The sequence below is a fragment of the Phocoena sinus genome, chromosome 7, assembly GCF_008692025.1.
Source record: "Phocoena sinus isolate mPhoSin1 chromosome 7, mPhoSin1.pri, whole genome shotgun sequence".
In the NCBI taxonomy this organism is placed as follows: domain Eukaryota; kingdom Metazoa; phylum Chordata; class Mammalia; order Artiodactyla; family Phocoenidae; genus Phocoena; species Phocoena sinus.
In genome coordinates, this window is record NC_045769.1 from 945,733 (window position 1) to 956,461 (window position 10,729).

A 10,729-nucleotide genomic window follows, 5' to 3' on the forward strand; every position below is an offset into this window, starting at 1 on the left:
ACTGCTGCGGCCTCTCCCATTGCAGAGCACAGGCTCCGGACGCGCAGGCCCAGCGGCCATGGCTCACGGGCCCAGCCGCTCCGCAGCACGCGGGATCCTCCCGGACCAGGGCACGAACCCGCGTCCCCTGCATCGGCAGGTGGACTCTCAACCATTGCGCCACCAGGAAAGCCCTGATTACAATTTTTAAGTGGCTTATGTTGACTTTTCAAAGCCTTCAACTGAATTTTAATAGAAATGCCACTCTTCTTCCCCATGCACAAGTCAGCAGCCATATTTCACTAAATTTCATAACTATAATCGCAGGTTCAGATTTGCTAACACCATCACCGGTCATTTGAACAGCTAACTTGCTGAAAGCCAGTCGTCCTAAAGGTCAGTTTGCTGAACTACTGATTTGCTGATTTTTACCAAGTTGATTCACCAAAAACTTTAAAAACTAATATTCTTGAATATTGTCGATGAATATTAATATATCTTTCCTATGAAAACGTTCTCTTGGAATATATCCTCCAGCATCATCATAGGACTTGTATCAATTTGTGGAAATAGGGCTTTTTAATCTTTGTATGCCTTGTTTTTAAAAATACCAGTGCATATATTCTTATGAACATAAGCGGAATTTCAGCATGTCATATTGCATTTTTTTCCAGTTTATAGAATTTTCCAGAACACCTTTTTTGGGCCACATGTCAGTATTTAGAATTGTTTTGCCAGTCTCAGGAAGTTGTCAGATTTGCTGAAACAAATAGTTTTAGCTGCTGTTAAGTCAGTCTTTTATTCTGGGTGATATGTGAGTTTCCTATAGTCAACGTAGCAAAGCATTACCACAAACCCTTAGGCTGAAAACAATGGAAGTGTATTCTGCCCTCTGTGTGTGTGTCTCCAAATCTCCCTCTCCTTGTAAGGACACTAGTTATTTGGTTTGGGGCACACCCGAATCCAGTCTGACCTCTTCACTTGATTGCATCTGTAAAGATACTTTCTGTATAAGGTCATTCCCAGGGGTTAGGACTTCAACTTATCTTTTTTTGGGGGGGGCGGGGTGGGCACTGCTCAACTCAGCAGGTGGGATGGTTTAACAGGAAGTTTTAGTTGACTGCTTTTCTTTCTCTTCACAAACAAATTTTACAGACAGCACGGTTTGTCTCTGCTTAGCTTCGCAAGCTGCAGTTGGAGCAAAGCAAAGACGGGACCTGAGGGGAAAGGATAAGAGGTAGAGAGGGGACCTAGGAACCAAGGTGGTACTGGGGGGCTGAGAGGGGAGCAAGGGAGAAGAAAGAGGTGAATTGGGAGACAGATCGCAGGGTGGAGGAAGTGCCCCTGGAACCCTGGGATCCTGGCACAGCTGCCGCCTTCCCACCACTCCAGCTCGTGGGGGAGGGCCTGGTCGTCAGGTGTTCTTATCCCTTTCCCCTGTTCCAAGGGGCAGTCTGTGTCGAGAACCCCAACCCCTGTGCCTCCAGAGAGCCCCTTCTCTCTCTCCAGGAAGCCACAACTGCTTCGGTGGCAGAAGGGCCTCCTGCTCTTTCCCACCCTTGTGTTTTTGCACGTACTAGTCCAGTTCCCTGAAATGCGCTCTCTTCTGTTGAGAGAGCTCCTACTCATCCTCTGAAACCCCACTTAGGAATCTTCTCCCATAAAGGTTTCCCCAGTGACCCCTCGGTCCAGACAGCTAAACCCTTCTCTCCCAGTGACCCTCGGCACCTCCCTCGTCTTTTTCCCCAACCAGGCCGTGAGCTCCTGCTCTGTGCCTTCCACAAACACTAACTGAACGGAAACGACCGGCTTTGGAGTCAGGCAGGGCTTGATCAAGTATTGGCCCTACCGCGTGCTAGCACGTGACCATGGACAAGTTAATTTACTCCCTTGTGCCTCAGTGTCCTCAGGTCTCACACGGGGCCTCTGCGCTCTTCCTGGGGGGCATTGGGAGCTTTTAGCACTATCTCCCCCGGGGAGCCCCTGATCCAGAGGCTGACCTGCCGTCCTCTGCTTGACCGCGAGATGGGTGTCCGAGGTGGAGACCGCCGGCCCAGGCTCAGCATGCCGGTGTGAGCGTCTCCGCGGGGCACCGGGCGCCCTGGTGGGATAGCTACGCAATCAGCTTCGGGGGTTGCTGGTTGAGATAAGATGGTGTGTGGATCTCGGTACCCAGTGGCCCTAAGACCTTCAGCCAGCGTCGGTCTCCCCTCCCCCTGCTCTTCATCTTCCTAGATTCATCCCGGAGGCCCCAGAGGGGGAAGAGGAGGAGCCCGAGGGTCCCCTTAGGGAGCAGGACCTGAAGGAGGCCTGCATCGAGCTCACCCAGGGTGTGCAGGAGTGGCAGGACGGCTGCGTCTACCGAGGAGAGTTCGGCAGGACATGAAGCTGGGATGCGGAGCATTCTCTCGGCCCACGGGCGAGGCAAGTCGTTCCTGGTGCTCTCCCCTCTCCGGCCCCGGTTCAGCCAGCCACGGCCTGTCCCTCTCCTTCGGAGAGGCACGTGATGTGAGCTCGTAGATCCACCGATGGGAAGGATGCTAGGCAAATGTCCTTCCTATTTGAGAAACACCCAGAGAGACTTCTGAGATCCCGTCCGAGGTTAGCCTGGGTGTCTACATGCTGCAGCTCGGGAAACTGTGACTTCAGAAGATAACTTCTTATTCTAGGCAAATATTTTAAAATTGCGAATTACTGTCGTGAGTTGTATGTTTGTATTGATGAAATTGCCTTGTATTTAAGCTCAAACAGAAAAAGTGGATCTTCCTAAAAGTGAAAGTGCACTTTTGCGCCCCTGCCGCAGGCCGTGTCAGGACCTCAGCGGGGACTCTGAGGGGCCCGTGGCAGGAGCTGTTGGCGCCACCTGGCGTCCCCGCGAGGGTGGAGCAGCCGTGCGTGTGGCGAACCTGGGGGTATGCTGTGGCCTGGGGGCTTAGTGCGCCTCCGCCAGGGGGAAGCTGGCTTCCGAAGGCTTCCCAACAATGTGTTGCATCCCTGTCAGCTGCAGGTGCGCTGGTGGAGGATTCTGCCCTGCTTGCAGGGTTGTGTGATTCAGTGGAGACTTAAGTGCATCTTTTGCTTGCAGATAATAAAAACCATCTGGAGGCACTGTAGGGGTGTGTGCATTTGGGGGGGTTGGAAAAGCATCAGAGGGCAGGACACCTGGCACTGAAGCTCTTCTGGGAAGCAGGCGCTGGCTGGCACAACCTCCTAGGGGCTGTGTAGGGTTCCGGCTCTGCCCCTCTCTCTTCCAGGCTTGGTTCTGCCTGTGGGGCCCCGGTTCACCTGGTTTTGGCGCCCAAGGCTGGGGGACCTCGCCCAGCCCCTCACCTCCTGCACTTAAGTCTCCCGAGTCCAGGGGAGAGCAGGGCAGGGAGGCGAGCGGGGGTCTTGGGATGGAGCCTGGGGAGCAGTGGGGGCAGGGAGGGGACAGCAGGAGCAGCGGCAGGCAGAGGCGGAGCTTTTGGGCCCCCAGCCCAGTCCCACCTGGAGGGCGCCCCCAGCTCGGAGGAGCCTCCGGACCTCATGTGAGGACAGAGGCCGCGACCTGAGCCCGTGCTGTGCTTCTGCCAAAGAATGCATGGCATCGTGACCCCGATGACCAAGCGCTGATTTTTGTTCAGCATCTGTTTCTTTAGTCCTTGGCTACTTCCTCTTTTACCCAACACTGTGGTGTCCAGTGGTCAGACAGCCTACGTTCCCAGCTGTGGTAGGTTGGGGCCCACTGACCGGTCCTCCTGGCCCCAGGTCCTCGCCGTGCAGGGGGACCACAGCAGGCGGAGCATCGGCTTTGTCACTGCCTGGGGGGACGTCTGGGTCCACCGAGCAGATGCTCCTGCAGCCATGGCGGCTCTGGAACCAGAGAGGCCAGGAGGACGAGAGGGCGTGCAGGCTGAGAGCAGCGGCTTTAAACGTGTCAGCTGTCTTTGAGGAACGGGCGTAAGCGCATCAGTCCGGCTGGTCAGGTGAGGCTCCGGCACTGCGTGGAGGAAGGATGGAGAGGTTCCTCCAAAGCTGCGCCCTCCTGGGAGTGGACAGAAACCCTTTCTCCTGCAGGCGAACCTGAGGAGCCCCCTGGGGGGTGGATTCTCCTCACAGTTCTGCACAAATGGTCTGCAACGTGGGACTTCTTTTCAGTTGGATAGACTCTGATAGGTCCCCCCAAATCATACAGATGGAATGAAGGTGGGCAGCAGATGGGCTGTCCCCCGCCCGGCGCCTCACTGCTCACTGTGTCCCTGCACTGGCCAGGAGTAGTAACTGGCAGGACCAGGTCCCCCCACATGGGACTGGAAAGGACCCTTGTAGGCTGCTGTAACTGCAAAGTCCACCTTCAGGGGTCACGCAGCCTCAGGCTTGGCTGGATCCAGGGGTTCCAGCGACTCTATCAGGCCCTCTCTCTCCCATCTCCACGTGGGCAGCCAAGTTTGACCTCCTGCCGTGAGGCAGAAGGGGGTGGTGTCGGTGCCACACCTTCCTGCAAGAGAGAAAGGGCCCTAGTGGACACCGGTGAGACTCGGGGATGCGTCCCGTGACCAAACCCAAATCAAGGCAGGAGGCGGGGGTTGGGAGCCCTTCACTTGGCCAGGCCTGGTCACGTGTGCCAGAGGCTGGGGTCAGTCCTCCGTCAACCTGTGGGGACTCGTCTCCATCACCAGAGGAAGAGAAGGGGCGCTAAGCAGGCCGCAGTCACCGTCCCTCAGGCACAGGGTGGCCTGTGAGCACGGCCGCCGGCCGCCTGAGAGCCCAGCCCGCCTGCTTCTGGTGGGGAAGGCGGCTGTCTGACTCGCATGAGAGTCGAGTCTAGTGACTAAAAAGTGCTCGGAATGGACATGGCGCTCTGTTTTCCTCCTGGGGCCCAAGTAGAGGGGCACCTGCACCACACTCCCCCCTCCCCCCCGCCCGGGGCTCGGGACCAGAGCACAGGCGGCCCACGTCCATGGCCTCAGGAGCGAGCAGTCTTAAGTTAGGGCCATGCCAGCGACCCCGGGGCTAGCGGCCCCCCACTCTCTGGGCCAGCCTGCTAGTGTGGACCTGAGCGGGGGCGACGGGGTGAGAGCGGAGCCCGGCGTGGGGCTCCCGAGTGGAGACAGCTCCCGCCCAAACCCAGGCAGTGCCGACACCTCCCCAGACTCCCCCGCCTGAGCCGGGCAGGAGGGAGCGTGGCCATCGGGGGGCCGAGCGCCTGGCACCCACTCTGCGTGATTCGGGTGACCCCTGGCACTTGAGGGGGGCCTGGTGGCCTGGCCCCCTGTGAGCCCAGTGCAGCCCCTGTTCACTGTGGCCCAGGCCTGGAGGCTCAGCTGGGAGGGCATTCTGGAAGGTTCTGGGGAGGTGCGGGGCGGCTCCTCCAACAGAGCCGCTATGGAGCTCTCTGTTCACAGTCCTACCACGGGCAGTTCTGCCGGGACCACCGCCACGGCCTGGGCACCTACGTGTGGCCGGATGGCTCCAGCTTCACGGGCACACTTTACCTCAGCGCCTGAGAGGGCTACGGCACCACGTACCTGAAGGAGAGGCTCTTCAGGTGAGGGGATGGCCCTGGTGTTCAGGCCACCGGACAGCAGCACAGGCGCTCCTGGGGAAGATTGTTTGTTTGACGAGAAGTAGCTTTCTTGGTCTTAGTGAGTATAATAGTATCGTCGTAAGGCACAGTCGTGAGATGCGTGAAAAGAAAATGAGAACAACAGGAGAAAAAAATGAAGGCTGGTCGCTGTTCTGCTCCCCGGAGCAGGGATGGGCTAGCAGCACGTTGTGTACCCTTAGGTTAAACAGCAGACTCACCGAAGATATTTACCTTTTTACACATAAACTGGCTCAGTCTACACTTACTGTTTTGGGACTAGCCCTTTTTCCTGGAGAAGATTCCTGGTTTTGCAAATAGAGATACCTCCCCCGCCCCCATCTTATTCATTCCAGTAAAAGCCCCACTTCAGCATACAGATCTGGAAGTTCTGACGAGCATAGAGCTGTGTGACGACTACCACAGTCAAGGTGCAGAACAGTCCCAGCAGCCCCAGAACGTCACCCCGTGTGCCCTTGGAGCAGGTCTGTCCTCCCACCCCCAGCACCCAGCCGTTGCGTTTTTGCCTATAATTTTGCCAGGTCATAAGACTGTCATCTGTGTCTTCTTCTGCGTTTATGGTTTTAGCTCTTACCTGTAGGTCTGGGTTTGAGTTAATTTTTGTGTTTTGTGTGAAGTAAGGCTCCCTCCTCCTCCTCCACGTGTGGACATCCAAGTGTTCCAACTCCATCTGCCTAGCCTTTGCGTCTTTGTGAAAAATAACATCTGGAAACTATAAAGCGTCAGTGAATGTAAGGGATGATTATTGTTCGTAATGGTTGGCTTTTCTTTTTTTTTCTTTTTTTTTTTGAGTTGTAAGAAAACTTAGCAATTGCCTGATCCTTGGATTTTGAACCTGGGAACCTTGGATTAGAGGTGTATATTCCCAAACTCCCTGAAATTGTGTGCAAAAATTAGTGGGAATGGGCATTTTAGGGGAATGAGGATCCATTGCCAGCAAGTTTTCAGAGGGGGCTGTGACCCAGAAGAGTTAAGAGTCACAATTCCTTTGCCACGAGGAGGAAACTGAGGCCTAGATGTCATTTGGGACCCGTCACAACCAATTTGAAATCTCTGTTGAATCCCTGGGATATGTGAGCTGTTCTCTGCATAGTGGATATTCAAGGTAACGACACTCCACTGTTTGGCTTCTATTCTGAGTCTTTTCACCATGGGCCGCCTGAGGGGTGGTTGACGCATATGGTACGGTGGCCCCCAATATAAAGGAGCTGAAAGAAGGAGTGGATGTGTTCTCTAGGATCACGAAGCCTGTTTAATCTTTGGGCCGACAGCTTATTTTCTGGTGCCTGACTACCTTCCTGACTGTCTCACTGACCATTTTCCACGACCACGGCTGCCATCGTTGCTCCTATCTTATATTCTTAGTTTGTGTGGTTGGTAGTGAGCAGGCTTAGTTTTAAATGGCGCTGCCAAGTCCAGCTAATTAATGGTGCAGGTGGGTTTTTAGCAAGCTGGCTGACTGGACAAACTGAACCAGGCATGGAATTCCTGAAGGTGTTTGGGGGTTCGTCTTTATTAATTGAAGGTTAACATTCTCTGACAACTTTTGTCAGAACTTCTGCTGGACCTCAAGGTCAGTAGGTCGCAAGCGTTTCAAACCTTAATGTTTTCCCGGCCTGCTTTGTGTATTCGCTTTGCTTGCAAGTGTGTTTACCCAGATGGCCGTAAGGCCAGTCTGTGCTTCTTTGTTAATTGTCAGCTGCTTTTATCAAATTCCAGGCCATCATCCAGCAAACACTAGAGAAATGTTTGAACACTTGGATTTCAGACATTTTGTTCAGTTTGTGGAGTGGTGCTTACCAGTGGTACAGTTCTGAGCGAGCTAGCACAAACCCACGTAAGTGTTTTGTCTGTTTAGGTATTAGCCGGTTCTGCTATTTCATACCATAGCAGAACTGTTCTCTTTACCTAGAGGGCAGAGACAAAGGTTCTCGGTTCCAGAGAAGTGACTGTTTTGGAGAAAGATGTGTTGGTCTTTTAGCTCTTTTGTTATTAAGTCTGGATGTACCTCAGAAGAATCTTAAGACTGTGGTGATAAGATGCTTTCCTCAGGAGAAAGGAGGAAAAAAGCAACTGGAACTCAAAGCTTGAAGTTCTGTGACAAAACATGAGCTGTCCAGGATAGGAGGTTGAAAGGGTTTCACTACAGCGTTCTGCTCTCGCTGGAACAGATGTCCTTCAGTGTAGTCACGGCGTGGACTCCAGATTTCTAGATTTTCAAGAACTGGATCAGGGACCTGGAAGAGATTATCAAAGTGTGACAGGAACTTGGGAGCTGGATTTTTTTTATATTTGAATTTGGGGACTGTTGTCCTTGCTCTGAGAAAAGAGACAATGACCGCAAGCACTGCCACCAGCGCTATTACTGGGAATTCGGAGACCTGAGTTTTCGCCAGACGCTCAGTGCAGACTCTGGCGATGCTCCACCCAAAGTGAACTCCGCCTACAGATCTGGCACCTGGACTTTTGCCCACGGTGATTCTACCACCTTACTGCTGAAGAAGGCGTCATTCCAGTGGACCACTGTGACCCAGGAGGCATCCGGCGAATCATGATGTGGCCTTCACCTCCACTCCGGTCCTGTTCTGCCCAGATTCAGCACAGCCCTTTGTAGGGAAGTCAGCTCCTCAAACCAAATAGCTGAAGCTGTTTTATCACAACAAAGGCTCAGTTTCTTCCATGAGTGTGCATTTCGTTTCTTCAGTTAAAGCCTTCAGAGACACATAATACATTTGGACCAGGGGATTTTTAGTTGTCAGCACTGTCTGAAGAATGGCAACGTCTTTTTGAGAATCACATCGGACCATGCCCCACTATCTTAAAAGATTGACATTCAGGAAATATGTAACCTGCACCCCATTCTTCTTCCGTGTCAGATCTTTGGTAGCCTGCTGGATGAGTAAGCAGATGTTCTGACCCACTGGGATTAAAACAAGGGCACAGTGAACTCCCAGCATCTTCTTTGGGATTACTCAGGAACCAGAACTTTTCCCACAAATGGAAGAAATTCTACCAAGGAATCCGTTTACCTAACAGCATCTCACGAAGCTCCAATCAGATTCCAGAAAAGGCCTCTTGATACATCCAGCACTTTGTGAACAACTTATTTTTGTTGTTGAACCAATTAGATCGTGGGTTTTCCAAAGGCTTTGTGGCCATGAAGCCCTTCGAGTGAAAACTTTATGGAAGCCCAGAGTAAAAGTGAAGCTGCTCTGGAGGAAGCAGAAGTAGGGGCCTGCAACCTGCCACAAGCATCTTACTTTACCACCATGGTGACATCTAAGGAGACTTCTTTACAGCAACTAGAATTCTTCAGAACACAGTTTGAAAACCACTGCCCTAGACAACAGTATGTTCGACCTGAATGGCATTCTGTCCTGTACCTGTACCCAGCACCGTCCGTGTTCAGTTGATGGTGAACATTCTTAGGAATAGTTACCGTGGGCATACTCAGAAAAGTGCAAGAAGTTGGGCATATCTTTGCCCCCCAGAGTAGTCATATGGGCTGAAGAGGTGGTATCAAATGGACCTAGAGTAATAGCCCTCTACCCGCAGATGGACTGCCAGTGATTCCTGGATTTGATATAGCCGGAGAGCAATTCATCCATACTCTACACTGACAAACCCCCTTACCCAGCTTCTTTCACAAACACCAGAGGCTCTAGTGGTGCTTGAAATATATGACCTTGAAGTCTTGATCCTTCTTGGATACGTGAATCACCAGGTATTGGAGCAGATGTTGATGTTGATGTCTCATTGAAGCCATATTAGACCAACTGTACATCGGACCTCCCGTCCTCAGCAATGGTACTCTACTTCGTGTGCAAGGGTTAACCATAAACTGTGAAAGCAGAATTCAAAGACTGGCAACATTACCTAAAAGGGTACCAGGTCATTATTCATCTTCTCAAACTATGTCACTATCACTCCACCAGCGGCAGTTACACTTCTTGGTTTTTATTCAGTTTAACTGCTGTTTCCAGGATGAATGAGCTAATAGCTGTTGAAAAATCGCTAAAACAGTTCCTCCATCACTGGCATATCTGCCTATTCTCCAAAATTATGAATACTCAGCTCTACCTACATGTAATACCTGATCCACCAGAGACAATCTCTGAACATCCTTTCTTGTGTGTGTGATTTAAAATGTGGCCATTTCGAACATTTTCTTCCAGCCAATGAGAGATTTTAAGATGGGTCTTTTGATGTCTGGTACCATTAACTCTTGGTGTTAATGATGTGTGGAGGTAGGCCTTTTGACCAGGCCATGATAGCTTACTTGGTGGGCGTCTCAAATTGCGTATCATCTACCTTTTGCTGGAAATGTAGACTGACTGGAGATCTGCAAAGCCTGCCGCTAAAAATTTTATCAGTAGACTCAAGAGCTTCCTGCTGCTGCTTCCTAATGTCACAAGACCACAGTCCCCTCTCCTTGTGGATGTTTTCATGGAATGTCATCGGTCTCAGTGCTATGAATCAGAGGGGCTGACTTCATTCCTTGTCATGAAATACTCTCAGGCATTAAGACAACTTACCTGTTGAGAAGGGATTTGATTCATGAACTCCCAGACCAGATCACGTAGACTTCGATTTGTGCCATGAGGAAAACCTCATTGCTTTACCTCAGAGTCGACTTAAGGACCAGCTGTCCTCAGCTACTTTAATGAATGCGCTGGTAAAATGTTGGAAATGCTTCTTTACATCTTTGTCTCTTATCTTCTAGACTAATTGTGATCACATGACTCTGTGTAAATCAGTCTATAAATCACCAAACAAGGCCTAAGTCTGGTTACTCTGTACTGCTCACCCCCAACAAATAAAATCTGATGACTAGCCTGCTTGTCTATACGACTGTTATTTGTAATGAAGAAGTTATCTACAAGCTCAGTTCTTCTACTGCCTTCAGAATGTCAGCTCGATTTTCTTTTTCTCCTATACTTGACCGAAAGAGACCTTGATCTACACCGGCAGTCATTCCCTGTAATCCTGTCAAAATGAGGGACAAAAGGTAAAGATGAGCGTCTGTTCAAAAGAGTGAAGTACGCTGTGTTCAAGACTTGATGGTGGAAAAAGCGTAACCCTCAAACCTAGTGTCTTACTATCTCCATGCCTCAGATCTCATCTTTCAGCGGTACCATTCAACCAGTCTGAGGGCTTCACTCGTTG

The 10,729-nt window shown here is 51.5% G+C and overlaps 1 long non-coding RNA gene across 1 annotated transcript; it reads left to right on the forward strand.

Moving 5' to 3' along the window:
- Window positions 1–67: 67 nt before the first annotated feature.
- LOC116756630 lies at window positions 68–5,497 on the forward strand. Its single transcript, XR_004350718.1, has 4 exons — window positions 68–375; window positions 1,135–1,216; window positions 2,215–3,944; window positions 5,364–5,497. It is a non-coding gene; the product is annotated as an uncharacterized LOC116756630 (long non-coding RNA).
- Window positions 5,498–10,729: the final 5,232 nt, after the last annotated feature.